We start from the raw sequence: 18,377 nt of genomic DNA, 5'->3' as shown, positions 1-18,377 counted from the left end.
AGAGAGAGAGAGAGAGAGAGAGAGAGAGAGAGAGAGAGAGAGGGATGGGAAAGAGAGAGACAGAGAGAAAGAGAAAAAGTGGAACGGCGGCGGCTCGCGCGATGCCGAGCCTAATACGAGAAGGGTAGAAACGCGATTTCCCTAATGCCCGCCAGCCCGTGGAGCCGAATGTTATTATGCGCGGTGAAGACTTTATAATGGGACGCAGAAACTCCTTAAAACTCGCGCGCGCGGATACGCGCCCCCGAAAACGCGCCGCTCACCAGCCAGCCGTAACTGAAAACTTATGCCGCCGCAATTGCGTTACGAGGTCGTTTCCGGCTCCATGGGTTGTTTCATTTTTAGGATTGCGCCGAGTGGCACGGCGATCGGCTGCGTTATACCGCCGTTGAAACTGTCCCGCTGGAAAAACTGCCGCGTTCGCCGTAATAAATCGTAGCTCGGCCGTAATTATCTGCTCGGTCAAAGCTTACTGTAGCGACGCGATCGTTAACGAAGTCACTTTGTTCGATGGATCGCGATGATTTGGCGTTTAAAAAGTGAGAGAGAGAGAGAGAGAGAGAGAGAGAGTGTGTGTGTGTACGCGTGTGTGTGTAATTACACTCACATTCGTTGCATAATATTCTTGATTTTTTCCCCGATTAGTCCTCCGCGTATAACGTTAGGTCTGTGAGATCCGAACGAATATTTGATCGCTCACCAACTTTCGTAATAAGTCTGGGAAAATTTTAAATTAACAAATCTGTTAAATAGCAAATTTGTTTGCAAATTTAGATTTCATTGCGCTACTATCTTATCAGCTAAAAATTATTTTATAATTTCTAGAAAAAAATGTCCAAAAATATTGATTTTTGGCAAAGTTGCCCGTGTCTGACAGACCCAGATTATGTCTAAAAAAAATATGATTGTACGCTTAAACCGCGATTAACTTTAATTAAGTTTTTACAAGTGCGACCGAGGAGTCGTTTCAATTTATATTCCGCGTTATTTATCGGCGATGATATTATCAAAAATAATGGCCGCCTGTAATGCGTTCGGACCGGAAGGGGTTAACAATTTCGGCTCACTTCCGGTGCGTGCTCGGGCGAATTAATCCCACGTCGCGCGAGTGGTCGCGACTCGTCATCTCGACCCTCCAACTACCACCACCACTACCACTACCACCATCAGCGTCCACGTCCAGAGTCGCATTAATCACGTCGAAGGCAGGCAAGGGTGGCGGGGGCGAGAGTGGCGCGCGAGACCTAGGAACGAAAGGGAGAACGGAACCCCTTAAAATAATCTGGCCCGAAATGAAATCAGCCAAGGCAATTTCCAACCCCCCCGTCGTATCCGACGGCGATGTTAACAGCGGTGGCGGTTTTATCCTCCCGGCCGACGGGCCCACAGCCATCCCTCTCCCCGGCCACCCCCGATTCCGTCGCAGTGCAACCGACAAATGACGACGCGGCAACCCCCTCGCGGCGGCTCACGGAATTAAAGATCACCAGATAAGGGTGTCATCCTTCGCTATGCATTATGTGTTCGGCAAAAAGCTCGCCCCCGGGCCATCCTGCCGTTCCACTGCCTTCATCCCTCTGTCCCCTCTTTCTATCCCTGTCTCTCTTTTTACTGCCTGCCTTCTTCTGGCGCGCGCTTATTTCGGGGGATGACGAGAAGGAGAGAGTAGAGTGGAAGAAGAAAGAGGGAGAAAGAGAGCGAAGGGAGAGGGTGGAAGGTTCCAATTAATCTACTTCGTCCATTTTTTGCCCGTTCAAGGCATTTCCGCTGGCGTTCCTCTCGTATCGTATCGACATTCTCGTACTAGAAACGCCCGTCTTCTCCAAGCACGATGTAGATATAATGAAGAGAAACGCCGAGTGTGTCTCGCGAGTTTGTGTAGAGGTTTTTTCTTAGAGACATTTTCGCGACACGTTACACGAGGGTGCGTCGCTTATGATCCGCACATCCTCCTCCAAGTCCAGGCGAACGAGATCCTGGCTGCGCGACCGGTAGTCATATTTCAAGTTTTATCGCTTGAAAACATTAAGGGGACCTCACGAGTCGAGTCGAGTTGAGCTAACTTGCGACGCGAATTCGTCGGATCGAAGGTGCATGCTGTCGTGCGGTTACGCGAAGTCAAGTGTTTCGTGCAGCAATCGCCGAGTGCTCGAAGATATCAAGGCTATCCCAAGTAAGTATACATTCAAAATTAAGATACATTATTTAAGTCAAAAAGTAAACGAATTCTCAAGAATCGAGAAAGGAGGAAAGAGTAAGATACCTCCGCGATGTTCGCGAAATTGCCGTCGGTTAAATTTGTGCGAGGAGCGCGCGATTTGTCGTAACCGTCACGTCAGATCGCTACCGATCTCACTCGAGGTCGAGGCTCCGCGAGCGCGAAGGGAACGAGGTGAGGATCGTTCAATGTCGCCGGCGAAAATCGAAGGCGCGCACCCCGACCGGGAACCGCGTCCCGAAACATCCTGAAACAATCACACGGTCTCCAGCTCCGCCGGTGTGTCCCGAGTATACACACGGAGCCTTGCACAGCCTTCGGCGGGAGCGAGACGCCGTAGGGCCGCGCGTTATGTATAGGGTGTACCGAAGGAAATAACCGTCATCTGTATTCGCGATAACATCGTAATTGAATGCGGTTGACGGGGATTTGCAGTGTACGACGGCCGACCACCAGCGGCCCCACAAGCGATTCCCTGCCACGTCGCGCTCGCTCTCTCGCGCAATTCTTCCTCCGTCGCACCCTCTTCTCACCCCCCACCCCCGTCGAGTCAGCGCTCTCTTTTCCTCCCGAAGCCTCTGCCCCTTTCGGCTTACTTTTCCTCCTTTCATTTCTCCCTGACATTCTTTCATTTTCCCACCTCGTCCCTTCCACCACGGGAGGAAATTTCGGGGACATTGCGGGCACACGCGCGAAATTACAGTCCGGTCTCCGACTCGGAGAAATCGCACTCTAACTCGCTAGGTAAAATGGCGAGTGTTGGGGAAAACGAACTTGTCTCGTGTAGACGATGATTCCACTTTTCGACGTAAATCTTCGCTCTCTCTCTCTCTCTCTTTCTCTCTCCCCCTCGATATTCCTCATTTCGCAGCCAATCTTCTATCGCGATCTCCTCTTCCGTTCTCCTGTTGTTTGCTTTTTCTACCCCGCTTTCTTGGCCGCCTCCCTCGTTCGCGCTCCACTATTGCCTCCCCTTCCTACCTCACCCACTTCGCCAGGCTTCCTTCGCTCACTTTTTATCTCCCGCGGCTGGAGCATTAATCATATCAAGGCGCAGGAAATCTACTTCCCCGATATTTAGGGTGTGTCGTGGTATTGTCACACGCGTGTGCACACGCGTGCGTGGACACGCGGCCGCGTGCGGAGCTTTGCGCGGGGTGGCGAGTCGCGATACAAAGATAGTATACAGAGAGGAGAAACGTAGCGAGGCTTATGAGGGAATTTTCGGCGAGGAGATTCCGCGGGGAAGGATGAATATTCCTGGTCACAGAGTTTTTCGAGACGCATGCCTTTGACCTTTCGTGAGGAGACCGGGCGACACGAGACGAGTGTATGTGTGTGTGTCTCGCACGAGATGGATTCGGGTCGATACGTCCGCGCTATTCTAATTGTGTCGCGACACTCTTAAATCTATTTACGTCGGCGCTCTCTCTCTCACACACACACACATACACACACGGATCGTCGTGAAACCACCGACGCGCATTGTAAACCTTCGCAGAAGAATGGCACAGTATTTTACCATCTTACACAAGAGTTTCGTCGATTCGACTCTTTTCCCGACAGATATCGGGACATCTGTAGTTTTCGAGTAATTGACGTTTGGAAATACGGGGTCTCCGAGGGAGAATAAATTTCAGGAAAGAAGTAGGCGACAACGTTATTCACCGCCAGATTGGCCGTGGTGATGGCGCCGTGGTGGCCGAAAGGGTTAAAAGGGTGGTTTTTGAGGGGAGCATACACTGTATACGAATCAAATATACATTTCTGCATGCATTCTTCGATCATTCTCGCCGCAGAGGCAGTGACACCGACTCTCGATCAGGTGAATTCCAATGCGAGACCAGAAAAAGAACGAATCGCGCGCATCACGCGCTAATCAACGGAGAAGAGCTCGTTTTGCGAGCCGGGATAGCGATCCTTGCATGCGGAATGCGCTGATGGGAAATACTTGTTACGTCGTGGCTACTGTCACGGCCGCTGATTGGCGCATGACCGTTGGATTTCGCGCTTTATTAATGGCCGTCTGTCGTCGCCCTTCTCGCTCTCCCTTATCCCGCGTGGTCCTCGATCTAGGTTTCACCTCGCGTCCACCATCCCCCTCGGTATATCGGCTGTCCTCCGTTTCCGCGTCGCCACGTCCGGCGCCTGCGCCGCGCCCAAATTATTTACGGAATCTCAATTTTCGCGCCCTGATTTCGCTCACCTCGAACCCGTGACGTAGATCGAGCGAGATATTATTTCAGGAGTATCGCGAAGATCGATCGCACTGGCACTTGGCGTTCATAAACAATTTAACGCACGCTTTCCGCTCTTTTCGGAATGAAGAAAGTAACGTGAGAGGTTACTTCGTTGCCGGATTACCATTCGTCTATCATTCGTCGAGAATGTGATTTCACGAGTATCGACACGAGTCTCCTCGAGTCGAAATTTTAGCCCCCTACTTGAACTTTCTAACATCTATGTATTCTGAAAAATCAGTGTATGCGTGATACACATTGAAAGTGAGCTTAGTGTTTCTACTTGGCAGAAAATGCACAAAATGCTATTTGTAGATTCGAAAGAAGAGGACTTCCCGGCAAAGCTAGATTAAATAAAATCAAAAAAAGGTTGACATAAACTGAAGAGTATATCAAAATACGCGCGCATTAAATGGTACATTGAGGTTGAAAGTAGCATCAAAATTTCGATTCGGGTCGTTCTATTGAGTTTTCGAGTGCTAGAAGAGTCGAGTAATTATTTTAAATTACTTTGGGCAGAGGAGAGTGAGGGGAAAGCGGAGGAATGAGAGCTATCATATCAAGATGAAAATTGATAATACATCAAAGGGTTAATAAACGTGTTTATTATATATGTTTGCCACCATCATAGTTTCGTTGCCATAGTTAATCCATAGGTCCATTTGGCAATACGTACATACATATATGTATATATATATATGTATATATATATATATATATATATATATATATATATATATATATATATATATACCGGCAATTGGTATACATTGCGGCCTTAGACAGAGTACAACGGGATATACGATGTAGAATAATGTGAAAATAATTGCTGCGCACCAAAGAGAGAGAGAGAGAGAGAGAGAGAGGGGCTAATTGAACGATGTACATATTAAATCGTTGCATATACTATTTCCTGATAATCAATGTAGCAACGATGCGTTTCTATGTTCGATATAATAGCATCGTTATATCGCGGTTACATAAATCAGTGATGAAGTCCGAGCTACAAGCTCTCGCTGCTTGTAATATTCCGTTTACCGGATTTCCGCGAGCGAACGAGCGCGCGCGCGTAGAAAATCATAATTATGCGAGTTTCGACTGTAAGCCTATGAACTCGCATCGTAATTGTCCAACATTTTCATCGTGGGGTACATTAGCGACGCTACACAGATTGATTTAGCCATCGGCTGGCTGTCGAACAAATATTTTAGAGGCACACACTCCGAGTTATAATTTTAGTCCTACCTTCGAGAGCCAGACTTTCTAACATCTGTACATTCTAGAAGGATCAATTTATATGTATAATATATAGAAACTGAAATCCTACTTAACGCCTCTAAATGATAGAAAATACACGAAATGCCACATGTAGGCTCTAAAGAGAACCTCTCGGCACAGTTAGTAGATTAAATAGAACCGAAAGAGGTTAATGTAGACTTCAAAACAAGCGTCAAATGGAGAATACTGAGGCCGAAAGTAGGAAAAAATAAAAATTTCGACTCGGGGCCTTTCGATTCTCGCGGACTCGTACTCGTGTCTTGTGAACAATTCCGAATTAAATTTCTCGACGTTGGGTGTTTGTCACGTTGGTCGGATAATCGCGCGTAAGCAGGACGCCGAGACTAACCTTCCTTACCTCAAAGTCCCGTTTATCGTATTACCAAGCACCATTTGCGAAGTAAGGAGTTTCGCTGGAACGGGAATAACTGTTACCGCGGCTCCTGCGGAGGATCTTGCGTAGGATACGGGCTAGGAATGGCCGAGGAGACAAACTAAGAATATACTACCTTCGGGAATACGGACTAACGATCTACCGATGCGTATTAATAGTCTCGACGGTGTTAACTGCCTCACCACTTAAACGTTGAAGTCTGGTGGTCGAATATTTATGCCGCGTCTTAATGGCCTCTCGACGAAAGTTCTCGAGACCCATCGAGAACTGCCTGAGATCGTAGGTACATCACGTGCTGAATATCGTGACGTGTGAATACGCGTATCCTAGCTCGAGAAATCGCTCGAAAAATCTTCGCTCTTTCTGCAGCGAGCGGATCCGTGATAAAGCGCTCCGCGAAGATCAAATTCACTGATGACAAATTGGCCGTAATTATGTAAGAATGATCCGATCCACATGAAGTACGTTTCGAGGAAAATGAAGACGAAAATTTGACACATGACTTAAAAAAATATAGACAGCACTGAGGTTTTTCAAGAAGTCAAGCATGGTGAATTTTCTCCTCTTTAAAGGTATTCATTGGTAAGCTTAACTCTTCAAGTAGTATGTAAAAAAATGCAACTAATAAAAATAGCGCAAAACTATTAGAAAATAGGAACTGTTTTTTAATTAATTTTAGGCGTCTATAAAGTTAGGATCTTTTTTATACAAATAAAGACAATATAGACTATCCAGTGATAAAAAAAAAAACAAAAAATTGAAAATCATAATTATGTAGGTTAGATCATTCTGGTACAACTATTATTAATTATGGTATTTCTTTGAGTCGGAGATTTCTCGACACTCGGCGAACACATTTAACGATATACAAGCAGCGATATCGATATCCGGAACCCGACAAGAAATATCGATCCGGAGACTTTGAAAGTGCCGCCTTTCTTCTTCCGTCGTTCTTTCGCGGAAATTAGATTTTTCTATTTCGCGGGATAATTGCGTCACGACACGAGAATCTCTCCAACTTGCTGCCGTAGATTTTATTGTCTATAAGTGAACGGTGATTCGCGTTCTTCTTCGTTCTCCCTCGCGCAGCTCATCCGCACCGACCGTCCGTCACTTTTCCTCCCATCGCAGCCCCGAGGACGGGGAGACCGTTCACGGATTTTACGAGGGACTAGAGTCGAGTATCGGTGGGCAATTATCCGCGAAACAAACAGGTCCGCGAGGGAAAGTCTAACGACTGCCGGGGTCTTCCCGGCGATTACCTCAAAGCAAACCGCCTAACAAGACATTGTTCCGAATAGCTTAGCCATTCCCCCCCCCCCCCCCTCCCCCGCTTCGGTCGCCTCCGTCTCCGACGTGGTGGCCTCTTTTCCACCCTCTCACCCACTCTCGCGGAAGCTCGCCCCCACGTGGAGGAGCCACCGCATCCACCGGGACAACCGAACCCAGCAGCACTTAACAACCCCCGGTCTGGCGACGGTCGTTAGCAACCGACGTTGCTCCTTCCACCGACAGATCTCCGCCTTTCTCTCTCTCGCCTTCTCCCCTCTCTTCTCCCTCTTTCTCTCTCAAACTTCGTATCGTGTCCCGAATTTAAATCTATGCGTAACAGCGCGCTTCGTCGATGACGATAACGGAAGCTTATGGGCTTTTGACGATAAGCCGTTAGTCATCACTCATATCACACTGGCGGTGTGTGTGTGTGTGTAAGTCAGAATTATAAGTCATTAATCTGAAGAAACTTGTATCCACAATAAGTCGTAGTAGATCGTCGCCTTATGATACTTTATGCTGCAATTCTAAGCAGAATCGTAAGTTTCCAAACTTGTTCTCGTAAAATTCGTCAGAACTTTTGAGTAGATTTACAAATCTATGCAATATCATATGTCGTACAATCACTTGTAAATATCGTAAATTACATGAAATCGTAGATATTTACGAGTAATTGTAGACATATGATATTGCATAGGCTTGTAAATCTACTCATAAGTTCTGACGAATTTTACGAGAACAAGTTACGAGACTTACGATTTTGCTTAGAATTGCAGCATTAGTCTGTCAGAGAGAGAAGGTAGTTTTCAGTCAGTTCTCCCGATAAAGACGGCGGACATATTGCTCTTTGATCAGTCATAAAGTGACCATAACTTTTAAGTCGTAAGAAATGGAATTTGACTATCTCCAGTCATCAACTACTGATTTGTCATTGCTTTGTGATATATTATTGACTCGCTCACAATTCGCTTTTTACTTCTGATCTGTTACTAACGGCTTCTTGTAGAAAGCCCATTTTACATCGCGCAAAAATAAGACAGATGCCAGATATTAATACGTTTTTTCGCTTGAAACTCGCCGAGACTCACGACGGCTTGTCGAATTCGCGCAAGTGAGAAGTGTGACACGTGCTCGCGCCTCGACTCGAGTAGAAATGTAACTAGCAGGCCTGAATCAAAAGCAAGTAGCCAGACTAGACTAAATTAAATTTTCTAGCTTTTTACCAATTCGTTAATGGTTGATTATTCACTAAAATATAGAATCGGGTTTGTGGTTTAGCCGTTACGTATAAAATATGATAGAATAGATGGCACTGTCGATTCGAAAATGCACAATCTAGCTACTATATCGTCACTAACATTTTAAAATTATTTAGCAAATCAGAATTTAGGTTACTTTAACTTCATAAAAGTCTCAAACAAGCAGAATTATATAACATTACTGACTAATTACTACTCATGGTTCTCTCATATCCAAGTACCCAACTACCCAAGTGCCACACGCTGATCTTCTTGAAACTTTGCACACATGTAATACATCGAAAAACATTAGACACGTATTTTTTTTATTTTGGCTAACAAGGCATTTTTAGAAAACACATTCGAAAATTTAACACTCTACAGCACCATAATAACTAATACTATTCCTGAGCGTTATTCTTTTACAGCTTTTACGACATTACTCTATTATAATTTCATTGTTTGAATGTTTCTGAAGTCGCTAATTATGATTTTGACATTAGTTTTGCGAAATTCAAAAAACTTCTTCGAAACTGACTTTGAATAAAGTCTTTGAAATGTCTGCGATTTCGGTCCGCCATTTTAAATCTCGCAAAACTAATGTCAAAATCATAATTAGCGACTTTAGAAACATTTAGACAATGAAATTATAATAAAGTAATGTCGTAACAGAATGACGCTCAGGAGTAGCGTTAGTTAAGCTGGTGGCACATAGAAAAGCTTAAGCAGTAAAACGTAAGCAGTAAGCAAATTGACCAATCACAGTCATTGATTCTTCTTACAGTCCTGTGGGTTCTCTCATAGCTGCAATTTAGTTTGTTTAGTCATCAATTGATTTATTTATTTAGCCACTAGAAGAAGTGAGCGTTACATTATTGGCTACTAGTAATGTCAGACACAAATTTGTTATCTCGTGGCTATAGATACAGATTCAATTTCTACTATTTATATATACCCGAAGTCTCGTCGGAGCTTTTAACTCTTCGTGATTTTTAATGTTCCTTCGTTCTCTTGCGAGAAGATACGGCTCTCTATTGGCGAATAAGAATGATCCAGAACCGGCGTTGTCGGAACATTAATACTGTTTACGAAAGCTCGTATTTAGGCGCGATAGAACGGATATGGCCGGAAAAGGGAGATTTCCCACAAGAGGCGGAGGACTACGCTCTCGAGACTCCAATGCCTACTCCTTTAAGAAGTTCCCGCCGCTATATACTTGAATACATGTATATATATATATATGTATGCGCGCGTTAGCGCCATTATCGCCATCCGCGATAAGGTCCCTCGGGTGATAATATATTCCGGCGCAGGCATCTCGGGAAAAAATACAGATTAAGGCTCCTAAGCACGGATTTAACGCTTATTTATACTTCGCTAAGTACCGGCATTACCGCGTATTACGATCCTAATGGTCGCTCGAACTTTCTCACTGTCACCTGCTTCGAGATTTTGCCGCATTCTCCCCACCTCTTTCCCTCCCTCCTCGCCGCCGCTGGCTCGCCGAACGGAGAACAATTCTCTCCCGCGTTCTCGTCCATTGTGATCTAGTGCAAAAGTATCTTCATTCTCACGCGACGCGGGGGCGAACCGACGCGAGAAGACACGCTACCGCGGAAACATAATTCTCGCAGACGTCGGTCTCTTCGGCTTTTGAACCAGGTATATATATCCGGCGCTCGCGCTAGCGACCGCACGTTTCGCTGTTTCTTGCAGTTCGTGCGATTAACGATCCTAGAATACCTCGTTTCCTCGGGCTCCTGCGAGGCTTGCGTAAGCCCCGTGGTGTGCCCAAGGGCCTTTAACAGGCGATGGGCGATAAGAGTGCGAGAACGGCTTACGAGCCCGTCGGATTCCAAGTGCCGCGATTCGGCCGTGTCTATTCACTCGAGTCTTTCCACCCGTGGATTTTCCACTGGCGCTCCGCGCGGCCCCGACTTTGCCGACGGAGGCGTTTGATTTTGATTGCCGCGAAGCGAAGCGCGGCCCGGCAGTAACGCCGCCCGTTCGTTCCTTCTTTACGTCGGGCCGCCGCGGCCCAGGTGAAACTGCGTATATGGCGCGAGCACGTGGCACGAGTCTTACGGCACTTTGTTACTGCGTCGTTAATTTTAACGTTCGTTACGTGCCGGCGCTTTCGCCAAGTTTTTCCGCATTCAGCTGGCGAGCTGCCGCTGTGAATTCGACGTTCACGCCGCCGATCCGACGAACATTTCCGACGGAATGGTCCCGGGATTTCCTACGGACGAATGGCTGAATCGTCGCGAATGAATTCGTAGAGTTCTTCAAATCAGAGTTAGGGCACCGTTTGTCATTTGTAGGGAGGAAGCGAATGAGTGAGTGAGAGAGAAGCTGCAACGTGCTTCGTCATTTCAGTTTCAAACTCACTTCTTCTCTCTTGCTGCTCTATCTTTCTCCCTCACTCCCATTCACGTGAAAATGATGGACTAGATGCAGATCAGGAATCATCACGCTTTATTCTAACTCTGACTGTAAGAACTCTAGCGAAGCGAGAAACACTACCCAAGTGCCGATCTTCTTGAAATTTTGCACATGTAGTACATCGAAAAACATTAAATACGTATTTTTTTATTTCGGCTAACAAGGCATGTTAAGGTTAGAAAATGCATTCGAAAATTTAACACTTTATAGCACCATGATAAAGACTGTGGCACACAGAAAAACTTAAGCAGTAAGACGTAAGCAGTGAGCAAATTGACCAATCACAGTCGTTGATTCTTGGACCGTAAGAAGAATCAATGACTGTGATTGGTCAATTTGCTTACTGCTTACGTTTTACTGCTTAAGTTTTTCTATGTGCCACCAGCTTAACTAACGCTACTCCTGAGCGTCATTCTGTTACGACATTACTTTATTATAATTTCATTGTCTAAATGTTTCTAAAGTCGCTAATTATGATTTTGACATTAGTTTTGCGAGATTTAAAATGGCGGACCGAAATCGCAGACATTTCAAAGACTTTATTCAAAGTCAGTTTCGAAGGAGTTTTTTGAATCTCGCAAAACTAATGTCAAAATCATAATTAGTGACTTCAGAAACATTCAAACAATGAAATTATAATAGAGTAATGTCGTAAAAGCTGTAAAAGAATAACGCTCAGGAGTAGTATTAATTATCATGGTGCTGTAGAATGTTAAATTTTCGAATGTGTTTTCTAACCTTAAAATGCCTTGTTAGCCAAAATAAAAAAATACGTGTCTAATGTTTTTCGATGTATTACATGTGTGCAAAGTTTCAAGAAGATCAGCGTGTGGCACTTGGGTAGTGTTAATTGTGAGAAAGATTCCTCGATAATCAAAACAAAAGCATGATTACTATTTGGTGATTGTTGAAAAAACAGATCGAACAGATGGAACAATCGTTGCAAATCATTTCTCATCATTTGTCGTTTCAAACATACATTGTCTGAAACACCAATCACATTTGTTCTCGTCTATTTTAAGTTAGGTCAGTTATATTTCCATGAATGTCAGTTATGTTTCCAGAAATGTTGCTTACAACAGCAAATTGAAAGTGACAAATCGTTTGCTGCCTGATATCAACAGATTATGGCTACTGGCTTTGTTAAATTAGCAAAACTATTTCTCTCAGCTAAGTAGCGTCGCCTCCTTCGCGTCGATCCGCGTGGATATTGTCGAAATCGTAGATTTATGTGAGTGGATTTCTTGCTTTCGCCGTTCTCAACGACGAGACCCGGAGTGCCAAGGACATTTATCGTGACCGAGGGGACGCGGCCTAAAATCGAATTGCCCGCACGTAATTATTCGGTCTCCTTAGCGTAATCGCGGTGAGATTATCGCCTATCTTGCGGCTCGATTCGCCGTCGTTAAAGGGAACGCTTTCATGCCACCCCGGGGAGCACGTTGGGGGACATTATGGCTGGTAGGTCTCCGGAATTAGTAAGAGGCGAGGCTAGGCGATGGCGATTCTCGATTCGATCCATCATCGCAGCGCGACGCTCAGTTGCTCGTGCTTCTTCAAAATTTAGGGAACAGCACGCGACGCGATCCCTCGCTTTCTGGCGAGCGCGAATCTCGAGGAGTCTCGATTCGAATAATCGTGGACTCGCGGTCGTACGCGAGACACACTTATATCGTGGAGGGTCTTCGACGTGGAGAGATCGATTAAGTCGATATAGGCCTCCCGATGGTAGTGAACCGATGGAACTGTTGAAACCTCCGGCTCGCTGCCGTGTCAGGTCCGCGGAGTGAAGTAAAATGGACTCGAAGGGTTATGGTTAGCCATCCGCGGGCTTATGGGCCGATCGCCGGCGATGGAATCAGCGTTTTGCCAGCGGCGTCCTCCGCCGCTCATAATCAGTTTTAGATTAATTAAATTTTACGGTCGCTATCGTCGATAAACATTAAATTTAACGGGGCCGCTCTTGCCGAGCCGTTACGGCTCGTTATACGAGCTGTACGCGCCATGGGCATTCACTCCAAATACCTATCGTATCTGCTACCTCGATGCTTCCGTTGCGTTTTTATTTTATCGTGCGTCGCGGCGAAAGGTCGATCGCGCGAGCCGCCGACGGAGATGTACATGTCTCGGAATCGGATCCGCGGACGAGGGATCGACAATGTCATCCACCGCGTTTCACAGTGGATCTTTGAGTCATTTTTAACCAACTTTAGAAAAAGAAGGTTCCCAATTTATCCTGTATGCTTGTTTGTTTGTTCCCTCATAACGCGAGGACTGTTGAAGATATTGTACTTGATTTATTCAATTTCGTATCTACATGGTTCTTGAAATTAATGGCATTACCCGAGTTTGTCCAGGTAACCTAAAAATTGAGTGAATTATTTTCTTGAAAATTCGCGATCTAAAGATATAAGACGAAACCTTTAAATATAATAAAAGATATTTTTATAATAATTTTATAAAATAATAACATATAAAATATAAATATATTATAAAATAATATATTATTTTTAAATAATATATTATTAATATATTATTAATAATAAAAATATATTAAAAATATCTTTTTCTTTAAAATTAGAGCAATTTGAAAAACGTCAAAAGCCCCAAAAAATATGCTATCATTTCTGTGCTTCTATGTACTTACAATCTTATCCTAATATTTTGACGATATCAGACGTTGGCATTAAAAAAAAATTATGTAACTGTAGAAAGGTAAGTAATAAGAGGAAGGTTATTGTTGACTCAATAAGTCAGGTTTTCGTGTCGACTTCGATGGTTAGAATATCAGGATGGGATTATAAGTACATACCCAGGCGGAACAAAAAATTACAATGATGTCAAAATGATGAGAAAACGATTAAGAAATTCGTTTTTCAATCACAATTCGACCATTTTCTCGTCATTTTGACGTCGTCATGATTTTCTGTTTCACTTGTGGATATCTAGACTAGAAAATCACGATGACGTCAAGATGACGTCAAGATGACGTCAAAAGTGATAATGAAAATTCACTTTTCGATCACGATTCGTTCATTTTAACGTTATTCTGATTTTCTTTTCTACTAGGCAGGAGTATGAATTCAAAATTATTTCATACTTCTTATTTAATTGGCAATCGAGTCGTCGGACACACAATGTACTCGCCATCGATTGGCGATGTCTTCTCGATCGACGGCGCTCGGCGATGCTGCGAGTTTGAGGTAAATCGTTGTCCCGCGCGCACGAATCGGTCTCGTCGGTCAGAACGGCGACGCGACGCGACGCGACGCAACGCGGCACGACGGGGCGACGAGTAGGTCGGGGATAAATCTGGCGAAGGCGGTAATTAAATTAATTAGCTATCTCGAGGATGCAAGGATGTACCGTGCCGACCGAGAAAGCGGCCGCGCTTTGCCTCTCGCTCGCTCATTTTCTCTTTAACGGTCTTAATTATCAGGGACTCTCCAGCCTGTCCCTCCCTGCCTGCCTGCCTGCCTGCCTGCCTGCCTACCGCACCCTATCCTTCTTCGCAGCCCTTCTCGTCCCTTTCCCAGTCCGCGATTCGGTTCTCTCGCTCCCGCGTTCGCTCGTCGGGCCCGTGTCTCAGTCCTTCTTCCGGCTATTTATTAGGTTTTTACTTATGGCGCCGGTAGCATTGCAATCGTCCGATCTGGACCGGCGCGCGATCGAATTTTCCCATTATCGTCCACCCGCACGCCCGGACGAAACTTTTGCCGGCCGAACGCGGCCTGCTTGCCTGCCTGCCTGCCTGCCTGCCTGCCGGCGGGCGGGACGGCCCGGTTTCCGTGAAAGAAGCAAAGCACTTCGGGTAATTAGAAGCGGAATTATATTCCGCCGCGTCCTGTTTCAGTTTATAAACAAGGACTCTTAAATGAAGTTCCCCGAGAGCTGGCCGCTTTAATGCCCGGCCCAATGCGTTTCCCGCGTTTCGATCCTGAAACCTGGTTCGCCCGCCGCGCCTGTTTCGGAGTCGCGCGCTCGTTTTGCACGCGCGAGTTTTTCTTTAACTCTTTCTTACGACCGTATACGATGGAGTATCGCGTTTCGGTTTAAAACCAGGGGATTTTAGGTTTGCAAATGAATACAAATGTAGAGAGCGAAAGGATGCTTGAAAATACGTCCACCAAATGTATCTGAGGTCGAAACTTCATTACATTAAGAGAAATGGTCGATCTAACTACAATTATAGTTATTTTTTATCCCAACTACACTTTTTTTGGTTGTCCTAACACGAAAATGGTAGCGATAACATACAGATTGGATTACTATCCTTAACATTAGAGTAGAATTTGATAAAAGAGATAGTCTTCTTGATCTTACACTGAGAGAAATTATACGATAAAAAATTAACAAACGATATTTCCGATCAAAATACCGATGTATTTTTGTATCCGATGAGAAATGTCGGTTCATAATTTTTTTTATCGGTTTATCTGATAAAATACCATTATGATCAGAAGTATCCGATTAAATTTAATCGGATATAAAAATTCACCGGTATTTTTATCGCATAATTTCTCTCAGTATACAGTAATGGATTTATAATAATGATTTCTCCATGTGATTATATAATTACAAATACTACACTTTATTCTCAGTGTGTGTAACTTTACAAATACTATTAAAGAGTGCGGCTAAACCGCCATAGGCATTTAGTCTCATTTTTTGTAAGTTTGAAAATGATCATAATTTCGGTATTTTCTGAAAGCTTATTGCGAGTAGATTCCAAATATATAAATATCAAGGGATCTTCTCTCTTCCGAGAGGAGAGACGAAAGTGAAACTCTTTTGGACCATTTTTCTCTAAAACGGTGTAGAGTGCCACCTTGATACTTATATATTTGGATTCTATTCGCAATAAGCTTTAAAAAAAAAAGCCAAAATTATGATCATTTTCAAACTTACAAAAAGTGGGGCTAAACTTGGCCGCACTCTTTGAACGGGAAATCTCGAGAGATATAACATTACACATCTATTATTTTTTCGACACAAACCAACACTCTCATGAAACGTAGATTTTAATTTTAACGCGGAGTACTTTCAATAACACGTGACGGCGCTGATAATTTGGATTTCCTCGATAACCTAGAATATCTCGGAAATGTTTGTTTTGATCTCTTGGCCACATTCGAGGTATGTGTTATCATTAGACGGTTGACAGTTGGCACTTTTCCACGAGATGACGTAACCTTTTTTGCTTTGGTATGGCATTCCATATTTTTCCGTAATCGCGTTACTATGTTTTAATTCGAAGTTACGCGCACATCACGAAGTATATCATTAGTCATAATTCCTATTTGATGATTAAACATGATGTTTTGTCAATTCCTAATATACATAATCCAACACTCATCAATATCGTAGTTAAAGTCTTTATTTAATACGTTTTATATATAATATTTCCACATTATATTTGCAGTTTAGTACGTTACATAATTAATGCATAAAATTTAACTTAAAAAATTAATGCACAGATATAATGAGAGAATATTGTAGTAAAAATGAATGCAATTTTAGTAGTTCAGGGATAGATTGGCACTATTACGAAAATTATAATAAAATACAGTAAAAAAGAAAATATAGTAAGAGTTATAAATATATGTATGTTATAAATAAATATATCATTTTTATTATGTTTTATTATAATTTTCGTAATAGTGCCAATTCTATTCCCGGATTATTAAAATTGCAATTAATTTTTAGTACAATATTCTCTCCATGTAGAATATTAAGATATAAATATTAAATAAACCCATTTTATAAAATTGCTTGTAGCACAAGACCTGGAGCTATTCTAAAAGCTTTTAGCAGGTTCTTCTTCAAGTATCAAAATAAAAAAAAATGTCAATAACTAACCATTTATAGCGTAGAATATAGAAAATTAGCTTGTATAGTGTTATATCTTGAGGTTCCTCATTAATCAAGTGCAACGAAATTTACAAAATTGGTGGGCAAACAAAATTTCGACTTGAGGTATTGTTCTTAGTGGTACTCATCGGTTTTGTGGACATCATCTGTTGTTCGTTGATCTGATTAGATCCGACTCGCTAACAGCGCCGCTTAATCATTTAATCGAGCTAATGGTTCTTCCGCAACGCTAGAAGAGCGCGTTCTCCCTCTATTAATCCTGGCTTTGACCTAACTCACAGCTTTACCTCATCCGCCTATTTCGAATTGCACGCTTGCGATTGCAGTTACAGATCAACCCTAACTGTATTTATGCACGCGGCGGTCCTGACGAGTTTACATCGTCAGGCGTCCCTTCGATTCTCTATCACGGAGATCCATAATGTAGAATCTGCTCTTAGAGGTAGATTCGCGCGTCTCTCAATCGAGCAATCGCGTCAGCTCAATTTTGTAAAGCGTCATCAGTCTTACCCTAACCTAAATTAGCTATAGTTATGCAAGAACGATTTCACGCACAGAATTACTGATTTGATTTTCGTTATCAAGGATAGTCCGTATGTCTTTCCATATAAAATAAGAAAGAACCAAGCTTTATAGGCGCCTAAAATTAGTTATAAAACAGTTTCTATTTTCTATTAGTTGCGTCTCTTTACTCACTATTTTAAGAGTTAAGCTTGCCAATAAACACCCTTAAAGAGGAGAAAATTGTTCATGCTTGACTTCTTGAGCGATTGCGAAGAACTTCAATGCTGTCTACTGTTTAAATCACATATCTTTCATCTTCATTTCTTTAACGTACATGTAAAATATATCATTCGTGCATAACTGCGGCCAATTACATTTACACTCGGGCCGTCTCCTTTAAAAAGCGGTGGCTCCAAAGAGCCCGAAGTGATTTCGCATGCGTTTATTATACATAAAAGCGCCTAATCGTTCCGAGGTGTGAAATAGCGCGACGAGCAAAGTACGGAACCATTACTTTTCCCGCGGCCTGTATTTATTCGAGCGTAACAATGTTACGTCGCACGCACAGGACGGACGTTAAAGAAACTGCTTAACGACCCGCATTCATAACCGATCTCTCGCTCTTATCGGCTGTACGCGGGTGCGCGAGCACCTACGACACTCCCAAGGGCACCCTATCTCGATACGGCGCGCTACCTTCGTCGCACGACTGCGAAATTAGCGCGAAGCCCCTGCGCTCGGAAGCTTTCGAAGGAAAGCTCCAACTTCCTAAGCTCGACCCAACTTTGGTCCCTCCGTCGACGTAGTCGTCGTCATCGTCGTCGTCGACGTCCCCTGCACTCTCTGCTTCACTACTGCTCTCGTCTGCACCCATCTCTCTCTCTCTCTCTCTCTCTCTCTCTCTCTCTCTCTCTCTCTCT

General features: G+C 43.8%; 1 protein-coding gene across 1 annotated transcript in view; it reads left to right on the top strand.

Annotated features, from left to right (window-relative positions):
- Positions 1 to 18,377, top strand: part of LOC116840900 (LIM domain only protein 3-like) — a 122,700-nt gene that overhangs the window by 3,690 nt on the left and 100,633 nt on the right. The gene's annotated exons all lie outside the window — the stretch shown is intronic.

This window comes from Odontomachus brunneus, unplaced genomic scaffold (assembly GCF_010583005.1).
Source record: "Odontomachus brunneus isolate Ranch 3 - 2012 unplaced genomic scaffold, Obru_v1 Obru_scaffold_012, whole genome shotgun sequence".
In the NCBI taxonomy this organism is placed as follows: Eukaryota; Metazoa; Arthropoda; class Insecta; order Hymenoptera; family Formicidae; genus Odontomachus; species Odontomachus brunneus.
Note: the sequence above shows the minus strand (reverse complement) of the source record. Positions and strands in the feature narration are given on the sequence as shown.